Here is a 14,335-nt window from a genome sequence, read left to right as displayed (position 1 = left end):
TGGGTATGAAAGGAGGCGGGGATAGTTAAGAAATGAGGTCCTGACCACCTTTTATGGAATTGTAGTACGTTCCCTACTCTATCCCCCTTTCCTGCTCATTTTGTTTACTGTCGTGCCTAGCATGTTATAGAATTTACTTATTTATTGTGTTTACTATTTCTTGTGTTAAAAGCAAAACCTTAGCCAAATTAAACAGAGTTTGAGCAAAGAACTATTCCCGAATCAGGCAGCCTCCTGAGCCAGAGTAGGTTCATACAGACTCCCGCAGAGCCACATGGTGGAGAAAGGTCTATAGACAGAGAAAGAAAAGTGAGGTAGGGAAACAGCCGGATTGGTTATAGCTAGACCTTTACCTTATTTGAACACGGTTTGAACAGCTGGCCGCTTTTGGCCAAAACTTGGTGACTGGTGCAAGAGTAGGCTGCAGTCTGTTTACACCTCCATTTAGGTTATAGTTCACTATTTAGGGAGAAAGTTTCAGGCTGAAGTTAAAATATGTAAGGACTCAGCTTTTGGCTAAACTTGATGTAACACTTGCCTGGTTTCACCCTGCTCCAAGAAGTCAGAGGCTTTTTTAGAGATTTCTGTTTATTTTGCTCACGTATTAACTCCAAGCATCTAGAATACCATCTGATACATAGTATGTGGTCAACACACATTTGCTGAATAAATGAAAAAGCGAGTTTCCTAAGAAGGCAAGAGAGGAAGGGAGCCAGAACATAGCCATATGGTTCCTGCCCCCACAGCACTTGTGAGTCCAGGACTTCCGGCCTACTGCGGCTGAGGAGGGAGAGGGAAGGGCAAAGAGCTGTTTCCCAGCTGAATGAAAAGGGATAGGGAATATTCGTTTGATAATTACGGTCTGCATTGAATCTTTTTCTATTTTGTTTAGACCAATTTAAATGTTAAAGTATTTAATTCATCATGCGTTTGTCTTTGAAGTAGATGAAACGTATTTTGTTAGGTCTCTGTACTTCGACCTTCCAAGCCTGGCACACAGAAAGGCCCTGATAAAGCCTCTAGGAGGCCTAGTTGTGTTCAGCGCAGCCCGGCGTGTTCCTGTCAAGTGCTTTCACCAGTACAGATTTCTGTGAGGCGCGCCTCTGAATCCTTAATCTGTGGATTGACTGTGGAGATAAGGCAGGCGGAGGGAAGAGATTGAGTACGAGAAGGACCTGTGTGACCAAAAGCGGCGGTGTAAGCTTAACCTAGGAAAAGAAACAGCTTCGGGAAAGCCGCGCCCGGACATCGAACCAAAACAACTGACCGAACTCCCCTCTGGGTGCCCCAACGGCGCGAACCGACGTGCGCCTGCGCGCGGACTACACAACTCTTGCAGCCGGGAGCGGCGCGGCAGCGGCTGAGATCACGTGGTACGTCTAGAAGCCACCCCGCCTCTCCGAGGCCTCCCTGCCCCGCCCCGCCCCGCCCCGCCCCTTTCCCGGCGGGACGCTCTGAGCCGCTTCGAACTGCGCAGGGCGGCCGCGGGGTGAGTGTCCGCGAGGGGCGTGCGTAGCGCAGACCCGGGCGGGTCCGGGCTGGGGCGCGGGCCGTCTAAATGCCTTCCGGGGACTAGGGGACAAAATGGCGGCGGGGTACGCCCTTTCACCCCCTCCCCTCACCTGGGAGTGCGGGTGGAGCGGGGCAGGGATCGTTGCTGGGGGAGGGGAGGCGCGGTAGCCTGGGGGAGGGCTCAGAGGTCGGCCTCGGAGGCCTTGGGACGGGGGCGGGAGTGAGCCGCGTCCGGGCCTCCTCTGCGGGCTCATCTGGGGTGTTAGGGACATAAGACCCCGCACACTACGCGGTCTGAGGGATGAGTAGGGGGCTGCCGCGTCACCTCACTTGGGGGCAGCCCTGGCCGCGGGTGACGAGGCTTCTGGAATGTCTAAATGCGAGGGGCTCCTGGAGGAGCCGCCCTTCGTTTGACAGGTGATCGTCATCGTCATCTTTCATTCTCAGCGGGGTTTACCGTGCTTTCCCTGTACTCTGATCTTAGCTCTGCCCAGGAAACAGGGCAGGAATGGCCTCTCCGTCTTCCAGATGCGTGAGCTGAGGCCTGGAGGAGTGAAGAGCCCCTCGCACCTGGGAGTTGTGGGACCCAGCCTCCTGCCTCTGTTGCTGCTCTTTTCCCAGCACTTCCTTCGCGCCTTCCCCTACACCGTTTTCCAGTCTCGTTCGTGGGAACGGCAGCAGGGAGGAACGGGATTGTTAGAAAGCAGACACAAAACTGGTCCTCCGAGCAACATCTGCTGTTGTTAAGGGGGCCCCCGCTGAGATGAGGCCACCTGTTTGTGAGCAGCTTCCTGTTGCTGGTGGACTGCATCTCTTATTCTAGTTGTGATAAGTTATTTTCCGTGAAAATAGCTCTTCACTAATAGTCATTTTACCAAACAGATACTAATTCCTTATATGAATTATAGTTTGTCTTAGTTTATGGATTAATTTAATCATTAACTTTTCATCTTAAATAATCTGTGGTAGAAGGATGGATGGGCTAGGAGTAATGCTTATTTTATGAATGGAGAAACGGGGGCTCAAAAGGTTATTATTTGCCTTAGATCACCAGCTGTTGAGTGGTAAATCTGGTATTAAGTTTTCTGACCTAAGGTTAGTAGTCTGACCACTGTCCTACTCTGGCCTATACTGGTGCTCTGTCCCTTGTATTATTTCTGTTAACTATGACTTTTCCTCAAAGTTTGTTGGTTGCAGATGATTTATGCCACTTGAAATGAAGAATGATATTCACTAAATAATTAATTTTTTTAATCAATCAAAGAGTCAATTTTTAATGTGTTTTGGAAGGTTGTCTTTGTGGGAGAAGTAATCTGATGGCTTTGAAGGCAGATTGAGTTGAGTTTGAATCTCAGTTCCACCCCTTGTTTTTGGCAAATTAATTTTTCTGAGCCTTTCTCATCTGTAAAGTAGGAATAATATCCACCTCATAAATTTGTTGATAGTAATAAATTAGGTGTCTGTAAAGCATTTAGAACGGTTCCTGGCCCATGGTAAGCCCTCAACAAATGCTCTTTTCCTTCTTTCTCCACACTCCCTTGAGCTGCATTACAAATATTCTCTATGTGTCTTTGGTCCATTTGGGTCTGGTGTAACAAAATACCTCAGACTGAGTGGCTTGTAAACAACAGAAATTCATTTCTTGCAGTTCTGGAGGCCAGGAGGTCCTAGATCAAGTTGTCTGATGATTCAGTGTTTGGTGATAGCCTGCTTTCTGGTTAATAGATGGCACCCTCTAGCTGTCTCCTTACATGGTGCAAGGGTGAAGGGGTCTCTCTCTGGCCTCTTATAAGGGCATTTATCCCATTCATTAAGACTCTGCCCTCGTAATACAGTCATCTCCCAAAGGCCCCACCTGCTAATATGACCTTGGAAACTAGGATTTCAACACGAATTTTGAAGAACACAAACATGCAGACCATAGCATTATGGTTAATTACTTGGTTGTTCAGGTCAAACAGCCATGGAAATGTAATCAGCTGTACTGTACAAATGTGTTTTTTAAATAAATTTTGGTGACTGGGGTCCAAAGGATAAAGTATTCTAAACGGACTTTAAAAATGTTTGCCCTTGGTGCTTCATAGGTATTTTAAGAACTCCTAAAAGATTTATAGTAAGGCCATTAATCTCTTCAATTAGCTGCAGGAATGTTTTAAAGATAAGTAAGATGAAGGGACTTGAGATTCTGTCATTTCTTTCACTTTCTTTTTTCTTGAAACCGAGTCTCACTCTGTCACCCAGGCTGGAGTGCAGTGGGGCGATCTTGGCTCACTGCAAACTCCACCTCCTGAGTTCAAGCGATTTTCCTGCCTCAGCTTCCTGAGTAGCTGGGACTACAGGCGCTCACCACCATGCCCGGCTAATTTTTTTTGTATTTTTAGTAGAGATGGGGTTTCGCCATGTTGGCCATGCTTATCTCGAACTCCTGACCTCAGATGATCCACCTGCCTCGGCCTCCCAAAGTGCTGGGTTTACAGCGGTGAGCCACTGCACCTGGTTTCTTTCACTTTCATACCTGACCACAGCCCGGATTAGTTTTAAAGGAGAAACAACTTCTTTGGGAATCACATGTGAATGTTATTTAAACACTGAGAAAGTGGTGGTATTATTTAGGGGGAAGTTTAATAGAATTCTCTCTAAGGGTACAATCTGATATCCATTGTGTAATTGGCATTTCTGAAATTGTAGAAGAGAAAACTGTAAATGGCTGGCATAGCAAAACTTAAAATAAATCAATAAAATTCTGTTTGCAGTTTCTGCTGGATGGTAACTTTTTTTTTTTAATTCAACTTTTATTATATAGTAAAGGGTTCATGTGTAGATTTGTTACATGGGCAAATTGTTTGATGCTGATGCTTGGGGTCCCAACTATCCCATCACACACACAGGCCATAAGCATAGTAGACAATAGGTGGTTTTTCAGCCCCTGCCCCCCTTGGTCTAGTGATCCCTAGTATCTGTTCACAACTTTTACCATTATGTATTCAGTGTTTAATTCCCACTTATAAGTGAGAACACACAGTATTTGGTTTTCTTTTCTCACGTTAAGTCACTTAGGACAGTGGTCTCCAGCTCTTTCCGTGTTACTGCAGAGGGCTTGATTTTGTTCTTTTTTATGGCTGCGTAGTATTTCATGGTGCATTTGTAGCTAACCTTTTTCACAAACATGTTTGGCTTTCACTGATTGACTATGGGTCTTGTGAAATATAAAGAGTGAAAAGATCTGCAGTCCAGTGATGGAGCTAGCTTTAAAAATTATTAGAGGCCGGGTATGGTGGCTCACGCCTGTAATCCCAGCACTTTGGGAGGCCGAGGCAGGCAGATCACAAGGTCAGGAGATCGAGACCATTCTGGCTAACACGGTAAAACCCCATGTCTACTAAAAATACAAAAAATTAGCTGGACATGCTGGCATGTGCCTGTAGTCCCAGCTACTCAGGAGGCTGAGGCAGGAGAATTGCTTGAATCCGGGAGGTGGAGGTTGCAGTGAGCCGAGATCGTGCCACTGTACTGCAGCCTGAGCAAGACAGCAAGACTCCGTCTCAAAAAAAATTATTAGAAAGAAACTATTTATGGAAAGACTTTTTCTTCTGTGACATGAAACACTAAAGATTTCATGAAGTTTTGCCAAAATGATAACTTCTTAAAGTAGTAAGTTCGTTTTATGTTTTGAAACATACACAAAAGAGAATAGTATGATGAACTGCTATGTATCAATTTCAAAAATTAGCTATACATTATACATAGGCAGTATTATTCCATAAAAGTTACCTCCCCACTAAATTGTTTTGAAGCAAGTTTCAGACATCATATTTAATTTGTCAAGATTTTTGTATGCTTTAGGACTGCTTTTAATACAGTATTGGAAAAGAGAGATAGTTTTAGTATTTTCAGTCGCGCATGCCACATTCATGAGAGAAAATAAATAACTTGGTTGACATACTCATGGCAGTATATATAGAAGTAATCAGAATTGAAAATCTTATTAAACAATTTAGAATTATAAAATGTCTATATTGCTCTTCAAATTACTGTTTTTTCTTTTGAGATGGCATCTTGCTCTGTCGCCCAGGCTGGAGTGCAGTGGTGCGATCTCGACTTACTGCAACCTCTGCTTCCCGGGTTCCAGCGATTCTCCTGCCTCAGCCTCCCGAGTAGCTGGGACTACAGGCGCCCGCCACCACACCTGGCTACAAACTACTCTTTTTTACCGTAATACATGTATTTTCCGATTAGCAAAGATGTGAACAATTATTGGTAGTTTTTGAGTATGCCTGCAACAACATTAAAGTATCAGACTCAGAAGGGCAAATACTCAGATTTTCTTAAACATTGGAAAAGGCAAAAACATGGGTGACAGACTTTGTGAACCCTGGAGAGGAACTGTGATTGCAAACCTCAATTTTTCTACAATTTATTGACCAATATGTGGATAATTCATAGATATACTATCCTGGCTTCAGTTAGATGGGCCCCTATATTTTGGAGTAGGGCTACCAGCAGGCTTCTCACTGCTTTGGGTCTGCCATTTACTCCCTGCTCTTTTACAACCTGTGTACCCAAACTTGGATAAAGAAAAGATACACGTTTCCTGGCACTTGAGCCCATCTTTACATTTCCATCTCTAGGATTCTTAGGCATCTCCACAGATATTCCGGAATTGCAGGGCAGAATAAGACAAGTGAGACTTCAGTTCTGAACAAGGCAGGAACTTGTTCAGACATTTTGGGCTCAGCCAGACCTAGTGTTCATTCCCTGTTAACTGCCTTTTGTCTTTGATTTTTTGGGTGCTGCGCTTTCTGCTTGGCCACTGTTTTTTTTGCAGCCCCAAGTTTCTCAAATGTCATTTACTTGAATACCACTGTCAGTATTTTGCCATATCCATATTTCTTGTATATTAACTGATTTTACATTTAAGATAGTGTTACAGATTTTTGAGTAAATGTCATTTTATTGAAAGAAAATTATGTAAATTATTTTATAGGTGGTACTTAGTTATGGCAAATATCATGAAGGTAGTAACTGAATGATTGCAATTGTGGACATTTTGGATTAGGACATAGCTTGCTTTCTTTTTTAATTTAAAGCTTTATTGACTTCATATACCATAAAATCCACCCATTTAAAATGTACACTTCAGTGATTTTAATGTATTCACAGAGTTGTGGATCCATTACCGCAATCAACTTTAGAACATTTTCAATACCCCAATATGAAACCCCGTAAGCATTAGCAGCCATTTTCCATTCTGGCCTCCCTCCCCACTTCCCCATCTTATCTCCAGCTCCAGCCACCCACTAATCTACTTGCTGTCTTTATGGATTTGCCTATTCAGGACATTTCGCATAAATGGAATTGTACAATATGAAGCCTTTTGTGTCTGACTTCTTCCATTCAACATAATGTTTTCAAGGTTCATCCATGTGGTAGCACGTATCAGCCTTTCATTCCTTTTTATGGACAAATAATATTCCATCATATGGATATACCACATTTTATTTATTCATGTATCAGTTCGTGAACATCTTGCGTTGTTTCTACTTTTTGGCTATTGCTGCTGTCAATATTCTTGTAGAAGTTTTTGTGTGGACTTGTGTTTTCATTTCTCTTGAGTATAAACCTAGGAGTAGAATTGCTGGGTTGTATGGTGGCTTATCTTTTACTTTTTGAGGAACTGCCAGATTGTTACCAAACCAGCGGTACTGGTTTACATTTCCATTGCAGTGTGTGAGGATTCCAGTTTCTCCACATCTTCTCCAACAGTTTTGTCTGTCTTTTTGACTGTAGACATTTTGGTGGGTACGAAGTTACATCTCATTGTGGCTTTGATATGTATTTCCCTAATGACTAGTGATTTCAACATCTTTTCATATGCTTATTAGCCATTCGTATACATTTTTTGGAGAAATGAGAACATAACCCTTTTAACCTGACATAGTTATGCTATTTAACCTGACATGGGTTCTTATTCTTCCTCTTGGTTGCTCTCTGTTGGCTTTTTATTCATATAATCAAGTGAATTGCTCCCCAGAAATACTTTGTGGTAATCTAGTGTGAAGTATACATCTCCTACTTATGTTTATTTTTACACTGTAGTACCTGTTTACCTAAGTGCACCTGGAAATATCTGGAATTTGTTTAAAAACAAAGTTATGCATTTCAGTTCAGAGGCAGAGACAATAATCTGTCAGGTGCCTAATTGAATGCACAAGATGCGGTGATGTAAGGATTTGAAGTTAATCAGTATCTGGTGGGACTTAAGAAATAATAATTCAGTCTTTTTCATTTTTTTTGAGATAGAGTCTCTCTCTGTCACCCAGGCTGGAGTGCAGTGGTGTGATGCCAGCTCACTGCAACCTCTGCCTCCTGGGTTCAAGCAATTCTCATGCCTCAGTCTTCCGAGTACCTGGGACTTCAGGTGCGCACCACCACACCCAGCTGAGTTTTTGTATTTTTGGTAGAGATGGGGTTTTGTCATGTTGTCCATGCTGGTCTTGAACTCCTGAGCTCAGGCAACCTGCCCGCCTCAGCCTCCCAAAGTGCTAGGATTACAGGTGTGAGCCGCTGTACCCGGCTAATCTTGAACTAACCTTTTTTTTTCCCTTTTTGTAGGAAAAGGCCTGTAATTAAGAGTTTGTGAACTCTGGACTGAAAAATTTTAAGTGAGAGCCTAGTTTAATCTGTAATTTGGAAGTACTTTAAATTTAAATCATTACAGGGTTTTAAAGCTGTAACTGTAGTGCAGTGCAGTCATAGATCAGAAAATCTGAAAATAACAAAAAAATTACCCATAATCCTCTGGTGCACAGCTACCAAGTATTGAGTACTGGTTGTTTGCTATCAGATATTTCTTCACATTTACTTTCTTTGATTTTGAAAATAACCCTACAAAGTAGATATTTTTACTCTTGTTTTATAGCTGTGTACCCTGAGATTCAAAAATGTTAAAGATTTTGTCTAAAGGCTGTGTAGTTTGTAATTGGCAGACTTGGGATATGTATTTGTGTCTGACTTCAGAACTTACTCTTTTTAAAAAAAAAAAAAGTTAATATTTTTAGAGATGAGGTCTCACTCTGTCACCCAGGCTGGAGTGCAGCAGCACGATCATAGCTTACTGCAGCCTCTGTCTCCTGGGTTCAAGTGAGCCTCCTTCCTTAGCCTCCCAGGGAACTGGGACTACAGGTATGTGCCACTATGCCTGGCTATTTTTTTGTATTTTTGTATTTTTGGTGGATTGCTGGTATTATTTTGTATTTTGGTGTATTCTCCACATTGCCCAGGCTGGTCTCAAACTCTTGAGCTCAAGCAGTCTGCCTGCGTTGGCCTCCCAAAGTGCTAGGATTATAGGGTTACAGGTATGAACCACTGTGCCAGGTCTAGGATTGTTTTTTCTATTTCTGTGAGAAACATCACGGAGATTTTGATAGGGATTATGTTGAATTTGTAGATTGCTTTGGGCAGTATGGATATTTTAACAATGTTAATTCTTCCAGGTCATGAACATGGGATGTCTTTCTCTTTATTTGTGTTATTTTCAGTTTGTCATCAATGTTTTATGGTTTTCAGTGTATAGATCTTTCTCTTCCTTGGTTAGATTTATATTCCTAAGTATTTTAATATTATTATTATTATTATTTTTGTTGCTAAAATAAACAATAAAATAAACAATCCTAAAATAGGATGTCATTCTGTCACCCAGTATGGAGTGCAGTGGTATGATCACAGCTCACTGCAGCCTTGACCTCTCCAGACTCTGGTTATCCTCCCACCTCAACCTCCTGAGTATCTGGGACTACAGGTACACCCCACCATGCCTGGCCAATTTTCGTATTTTTGGTAGAGACAGGGTTTTGCCATGTTGCCCAGGCTGATCTTGAATTCCTGGGCTCAAGTGATCGGCCTGCCTTGGCCTCCCAAAGTACTGGGATTACAGGTGTGAGCCACTGTGGCCAGCCTTTTATTGTCTTTTATGTCCTTCATGCTGTTGTAAATGGGGTTGTTTTTTTGATTTCTTTTTTGGATGGTTCATTGTTAGTGTGTAGAAAAGCTGCTGATTTTTCTATTTTGTATTTTGATTTTATATACTACAACTTTACTGAATTTATCAGTTCTAATAGTTTTTGGTGGAACCTTTAGGGTTTTCTGTATATAAGATCATCTCATCTGCAAACAGACAATTTCATTTCTTTTTTTCCTAACTTGGGTACTTTTATTTTATTTTTTTCCTTGACTAATTGCCCTTGCTAGAATTTCCAGGACTATATTGAATAGAACTGGATGAGATGGCATTCTTGTCTTGTTCTTGATCTTAGAGGAAAAGCTTTTAAATTTTCACTGTTGTGTATAATGTTAGCTGTGGGCTTGTCATCTATGATCTTTATTATGACATTACTTATGTACCTAATTTATTGAAAGTTTTTATCTTGAAAGGATGTTGAATTTTGTCAGATGCTTTTTCTGCATTTATTGAGATGATCATATGATTTTCATTCTTTGTTCTGTTAATGTGGTGTATCTGATGTGTTAATTTGCATATGTTGAACCATTCTTGCAACCCACAAATAATTCCTATCCGATCATAGTGTATGATGCTTTCAATAAGCTGTTGGATTGGTTTGCTGGTATTTTGTGGAGGATTTTTGAATCTATATTCATCAGGGATATGGGCCTGTAATTTTCTTTTCTTCTAGTGTTTATGTCTGGCTTTGGTATTAGGGTAATGTTGGCCGTGTAAAATGAGTTTGGAAATATTTTCTTCAGTTTTTGGGAAGAGTTTGAGAAGGATTGGTATTAATTCTTCATTAAATGTTTGGTGGAATTTGCCAGTGAAACCATGAGGTCCTAGGTTCTTCTCTCTCCTGAGTTTTTTATTACACAATCAGCCTTCTTACTTGTTATTGATCTGGTCAGATTTTTTATTTCTTCATGATTCAGTCTTGGTAGGTTGTATATTTCTAGGAGTTTACTTATTTTCTCTAAGTTATTCAATTTGTTGGCATGTAATTATTCAAAGTAGTCTTTTATGATCCCTTTATTTCTGTAATATCAGTTGTAATGTTTCCTCTTACATTTGTAATTTTGTTTGTGTCTTCTTTTTTCTTAGTCTAGCTAAAGGTTTTTCAGTTTCATTTATCTTTTTCATAAGAGTTTCATTTCAACTCAGTTTCATTGATCTTTTCTGTTTTTCTAGTCTCTATTTCATTGATTTTTGCTCTGTTATTATTTCCTTCCTTATGCTGACTTTAGATTTAGGTTGTTCTTTTTTTAGTTCTTTGAGGTGTAAACTTAGGTTATTTATCTGAGTTGTTTCATCTTTCTCTTTTTTTCTTTTCATAGTTGGGATCTTGCTATGTTGCCCAGGCTGGAATGTAGAGACTAGTTTCAGGCATGATCATAGCACACTACAGCCTTGAACTCTTGGGCTCAAGTAATCCTCCCACCTCAGTCTCCTGACTAGCTGAGATTACAGGTGTTCACATCATGTGAGGCTGAGGTCTGTCTGTGTCATTTTTTTTGAGTTGAAGTCTCACTCTATCGCCCACGCTGGAGTGCAGTGGTGTGATCTCAGCTCACTGCAACCTCTACCTCCCAAGTTCAAGCGATTCTTCTGTCTCAGCCTTACAAGTAGCTGGGACTGCAGGCACATGCCACTGCACCCAGCTAATTTTTTGTATTTTTAGTAGAAATGGCGTTGCACCATGTTGGCCAGGCTGGTCTTGAACTCCTGACCACAGGTGATCTGCCCACCTCGGCCTCCCAAAGGGCTGGAATTACAGGCCTGAGCCACTGTGCCCAGCCCCATCTGTCTTTATGTAGGCTTTTATCACTGTAAACTTGCCCCTTAGAACTGCTTTTATTGTATCCCATAAGTTTTGCTATGTTGTATTACCATTTTCACTTGTTTCAGATACTTTTTGATTTCCCTTTTGACTTTTTTCTTTGACCCATTGATTGTTTAGTTGTGTGTTGTTTAATTTTCACATATTTGTGAATTTTTCAGTTTTCTTCCTGTTATTTCTAGCTTTAATTGTGGTCAGAAAAGGTACTTATCATTTAAATCTTCTTGAATTTGTTGAATTCTTGAACTTCTTGAATTTTGTGGCCTAACATATCTATCCTAGGGAATATTGTGTGTGCTTGAAAATGTTTTGTATATTCTGCTGCTGTTGGTTGGAATGTTCTGCAGATGTCTGTTAGGTCCATTTGGCCTATAGAATTGTTCAAGTTCACTGTTTCCTTGTTGATTTTTTTTTTTTTTGTCTGGATGATCTATCCCTTGTTGAAAGTGAGATATTGAAGTCCCCTACTTTTAATGTATTGCTGTCTATTTTTCCCTTCAGTGGTGTTAAAATTTTGGTGCTCCAATGTTGGGTGCATATGTATCTACAGTGGTTGTATCCTTTTGATGAATTGCCCCTTTATCATTATGCAATGACTTTCTTTTTTTTTATTATTATTATACTTTAAGTTCTAGGGTACATGTGCACAAAGTGCAGGTTGTTACATAGCTATACATGTGCCATGTTGGTTTGCTGCACCCATCAACTTGTCATTTACATTAGGTATTTCTCCTAATGCTATCCCTCCCCCAGCCTCCACCCCACGACAGGCCCCACCCTGTGTCCAAGTGTTCTCATTGTTCAATTCCCACCTATGAGTGAGAACATGCAGTGTTTGGTTTTCTGTCCTTATCATAGTTTGCTGATGTTAATGGTCTCCAGCTTCATCCGTGTCCCTGCAAAGGAAATGAACTCATCGTTTTTTATGGCTGCATAGTATTCCATGATGCATATGTGCCACATTTTCTTAATCCAGTCTATCACTGATGGACATTTGGGTTGGTTCCAAGCCTTTGCTATTGTGAACAGTGCTGCAGTAAACATACGTGTGCATGTGTCTTTATAGCAGCATGATTTATAATCCTTTGGGTATATACCCAGTGATGGGATTGCTGGGTCACATGGTATTTCTAGTTCTAGATCGTCGAGGAATTGCCACACTGTCTTCCACAATGGTTGAACTAATTGACACCCCCACCAACAGTGTGAAAGCATTCCTATTTCTCCATATCCTCTCCAACATCTGTTGTTTCCTGACTTTTTTTTTTTTTTTTGAGACGGAGTCTCGCTCTGTCGCCCAGGCAGGAGTGCAGCGGCCGGATCTCAGCTCACTGCAAGCTCTGCCTCCTGGGTTTACACCATTCTCCTGCCTCAGCCTCCCGAGTAGCTGGGACTACAGGCGCCCGCCACCACGTCCGGCTAGTTTTTTGTATTTTTTTAGTAGAGACGGAGTTTCACCGTGTTAGCCAGGATGGTCTCGCTCTCCTGACCTCGTGATCCGCCCGTCTCGGCCTCCCAGAGTGCTGGGATTACAGGCTTGAGCCACCGCGCCCGGCCTGTTTCCTGACTTTTTAATGATGAACATTCTAACTAGCGTGAGATGGTATCTCATTGTGGTTTTGATTTGCATTTCTCTGATGGCCAGTGATGATGAGCATTTCTTCATGTGTCTGTTGGCTGCATAAATGTCTTCTTTTGAGAAGTGTTTGTTCATATCCCTTGCCCACTTTTTGGTGGAGTTGTTTTTTCTTGTAAATTTGTTTAAGTTCTTTGTAGATTCTGGATATTAGCCCTTAATCAGATGGATAGATTGCAAAAATTTTCTCCCATTCTATAGGTTGCCTGTTCACTCTGATGGTAGTTTCTTTTGCCGTGCAGGAGCTATTTAGTTTAATTAGATCCCATTTGTCAATTTTGGCTTTTGTTGCCATTGCTTTTGGTGTTTTAGTCATGAAGTCTTTGCCCATGCATATGTCCTGAATGGTATTGCCTAGGTTTTCTTCTAGAGTTTTTATGGTTTTAGATCTTACATTTAAGTCTTTAATCCATCTTGAATTAATTTTTGTATAATTTTGTATAAGGAATGAATCCAGTTTCAGCTTTCTACATATGGCTAGCCAGTTTTCCCTGCACCATTTATTAAATAGGGAATCCTTTCCCCATTTCTTGTTTTTGTCAGGTTTGTCAAAGTTCAGATAGTTGAAGTTCAGATGGTTGTAGATGTGTGGTGTTATTTCTGAGGCCTCTGTTCTATTCGATTGGTCTATATATCTGTTTTGGTACCATTACCGTGCTGTTTTGGTTACTGTAGCCTTGTAGCATAGTTTGAAGTCAGGTAATGTGAAGTCTCCACCTTTGTCATTTTTGCTTAGGATTGTCTTGGCAATGCGGGCCCTTTTTTGGTTCCGTATGAACTTTAAAGTAGTTTTTTCCAATTTTGTGAAGAAAGTCATTGGTAACTTGATGGGGATGACATTGAGTCTATAAATTACTTTGGGCAGTATGGCCATTTTCATGATATTGATTCTTCCTATCCGTGAGCATGGAATATTATTCCGTTTGTTTGTGGCCTCTTTTATTTTGTCGAGTAGTGGTTTGTAGTTCTCCTTGAAGAGGTTCTTTACATCCCTTGTAAGTTGGATTCCTAGGTATTTTATTCTTTTTGTAGCAATTGTGAATGGGAGTTCACTCATGATTTGGCTGTTTTTCTGTTATTGGTGTATTGCTTGTGATTTTTGCACATTGATTTTATATCCTGAGACTTTGCTGAAGTTGCTTATCAGCTTAAGGAGATTTTGGGCTGGGATGATGGGGTTTTCTAAATATATAGTCGTGTTATCTGCAAACAGGGACAATTTGGCTTCCTCTTTTCCTAATTGAATACCCTTTATTTCTTTCTCTTGCCTAATTGCCTTGGCCAGAACTTCTAACACTGTGTTGAATAGGAGTGGTGAGAGAGGGCGTCCTTGTCTTGTGCCAATTTT

At 41.1% G+C, this 14,335-nt stretch overlaps 1 protein-coding gene across 4 annotated transcripts in view; it reads left to right on the top strand.

Annotated features, from left to right (window-relative positions):
* Positions 1 to 1,376: 1,376 nt before the first annotated feature.
* The window catches only part of SCAPER (S-phase cyclin A associated protein in the ER), a 552,134-nt gene continuing 539,175 nt past the window's right edge, over positions 1,377 to 14,335 (top strand). Inside the window, exon 1 of one of the 4 annotated variants that reach the window (XM_038010218.2) lies at positions 1,377 to 1,489. The gene's annotated coding sequence lies outside the window, so the exon portion shown is untranslated. Of the gene's footprint in view, positions 1,490 to 1,706; positions 1,930 to 14,335 lie in introns of those variants that run through there. The other 3 variants (XM_038010211.2, XM_038010215.2, XM_038010212.2) reach the window with 3 other exon arrangements.

This window comes from Chlorocebus sabaeus, chromosome 26 (genome assembly GCF_047675955.1).
Source record: "Chlorocebus sabaeus isolate Y175 chromosome 26, mChlSab1.0.hap1, whole genome shotgun sequence".
NCBI lineage: Eukaryota > Metazoa > Chordata > Mammalia > Primates > Cercopithecidae > Chlorocebus > Chlorocebus sabaeus.
Note: the sequence above shows the minus strand (reverse complement) of the source record. Positions and strands in the feature narration are given on the sequence as shown.